This window comes from Anopheles merus, unplaced genomic scaffold (assembly GCF_017562075.2).
Source record: "Anopheles merus strain MAF unplaced genomic scaffold, AmerM5.1 LNR4000047, whole genome shotgun sequence".
Classification (NCBI taxonomy): domain Eukaryota; kingdom Metazoa; phylum Arthropoda; class Insecta; order Diptera; family Culicidae; genus Anopheles; species Anopheles merus.
The window spans coordinates 1-2,500 of NW_024427627.1; the positions used below are offsets into that span (position 1 = coordinate 1).

The 2,500-nt window shown below is 43.4% G+C and overlaps 1 pseudogene; it reads left to right on the top strand.

Moving 5' to 3' along the window:
* The first annotated feature begins 2,002 nt into the window (after positions 1-2,002).
* The window catches only part of LOC121601250, an 18,960-nt pseudogene continuing 18,462 nt past the window's right edge, over positions 2,003-2,500 (top strand).

Consider the following 2,500-nt stretch of genomic DNA (forward strand, 5'->3'; position numbering starts at 1 on the left):
TTACATGCTACACATGATGATGGCACTGTAATCTTAACTAACATTTATGTCTTCTTTTGATATCATTTCAGGAAACCGTGAGGTCGACAGGAGGACAACGTTAATTCAGACGCGTACATTTGCCTTAGTTCAAGATGGTAAGTTTTCATTAATTTCTTGACACATAACACGCATTATTATTGTAGTATGTTTAGCTTTCAACATATATATTCTTAACCGTCCAATGATATGCTTTATTGATGGTGGTAATAATTATGAGACGGTTGTTCAGAAAATTCGACTTACAATTTGTAGACGAGAAGTATAATATTATTCTAATTTAATAGGTTCAGCATTGAATTTTATATTGATCTTGATTTGATTTATACTTTGATTAACATATAGTCTTATTGATGATTAAAAACATATTTTATATTGAGTGAACCTTCAAACCAGTTTACTCTCGATCCATGTCAACATAATGTTTCCTCTAAGCCACCAATGTTTGTCTCCAAAGCATCCATTTATTCAACCGCTTTGTTGACTAAGTTGAACTTCATTTTTGAAAATATGTTAATCATCAGTGTAAATCGCACAATTTTCTATTTAATGCTTATACATTAAAATATTACGATTTTTACAATTTTAATGGAATATTCTAAGTTGGCATGTATGTTGATGTACAAACAACGCCGTAAACCATTATTCAATTTAACTTTTTTTTTACAAATATTTTTAGAGAAATACTATAAAGTTGTTACATACCTGCTAAAATACTTTATAAATTTATAAGCGTTTACAAGTTCATAAGCGGGAGAGGTGGCAGAGATGGAAACCATTGGGAGAGCAGTGCTCATCAACCTTTTTAGGATCGCGGACCACTTGGCTTTTAAAATAAATTTGCCGCGGCCGACATCTATTGCAGGCATACACTATATGGACTTAGTTCAAAATTTTAATTTAAAATATGTTTAAATCTATCTAGACGTGCCTGTTGAAAATTAAATCTTGATTGTGGGAAAAAAATTGCTCGATATGTATGTATGGTCTAGAAAATAGTTAAATAATAAGCGTTTTCTTTAAAAAAAAATCCAGTTTTTCGCGGACCTCTTCCGTAAACGCTCCGGATCACAGGTTGGAGTCCACTGGCTTAGAGCCAACATTTAGCGACCACTGTTGTATCATTTTAACTTATTCAATGCTGTAGTAGCATCACTATAGTTATCTTTTGTAGCTGTGCTTTTTTAATTAAATACGCAACATTGAATGAAATTAATTAATGAGAGTTTCTTTTACTCATCAGGCTACTTCACCGGCAAAGAATCCTCTCCCTGTCATCACGCTAAACAGTGCGAATTTCAATGATTGTAAGGATCTTGACTCGATCACCTTCGTAGATACCGTCGCATTCTTTCCTTTCGCAACTTGTTACCGTCCGACCAGCGATGACATCGACAACGATCGCACCGGTTGCACCGACAGCGCCAACGCTGGTCGCTCCCTCTACCACAGCCGTCCTGCCGTCTTCGTGCCGTTCTGCCGTGCCGGTGGTTACAATTCGCAGTGCTGAGCTGCCAAATACCGGCGACGGTACGGGTGGTACAAACGGTGGTCGTTTGATACGCAGGAAGGAGTTTCTGGGCGAGTCAGTCCATCGTACCACATCGCTAAAGACACTGTCGTGTGATTTGAGTGAGATTCTGGTGAAAAATCTAAGCCTGAGACGCAGCGAAACGTCCGAACGGCGCCCACACGCCGACACACTCGAGCAGCTCGAGCCAGCGACGTCATCGGGACCGGTGGTGCAGCAGCAGCACCCACAGTGCAGCGGCACTGCAGGAAGTGGTACTATCGACGGCCGTGTTAGTAGTAGTGTGTAGTGGTGCCGATAGTGGTGCCGACAGTCGCGCACAAACCACCCTGTGCGATACGTTCACTTCGGTGAACAAACTCATACGGTTGAAGCGCGTTTCGAGCGATGGTAACAATCTGAGCCGGCTGTCAACGGTAGTCACGACCACGAATGCCAGCGGTGGGCTGTGGGGGAGGACCTGGTGGTGGTGCTGGTGCGAACTATACCAAGATCTTAGAACCTGCTCCGGGCAAACCGCCGCCGCCCGGTTCGTTCAAGCGGGTGGAGATAAGTGTGTGCGAACGAACGCCCAATGTGACACAGTGTGCTGATCATGGTCCAGACCATCAACCGTCAGTGAGTGAATCCGAGTCGGAAAGGGAGAGTGGGGAAAGTGTGAATAACGAATCCGAAGCAAAGGGCAGCAGCGCCAGTGCACAGAAGTGTGATCGTGAACCAGCTCGATCAAGTGGACGAGCACTGCCCGCTGCTAGCCGTGAACGAAGATGGCGGTGCGCCAACTACACTAGCACTTCAGAAAAAGAAAGCGACCCTGGTGTTTACCAGAAAGAAGATTCCAGAAGCAGGGGCGACCGTCCGCCGTTCCAGTGAGCGTGATTTAACGTCACCTGGCGTTGTGTGCGTCATCGTGTAGTGCATCGAAAGTGA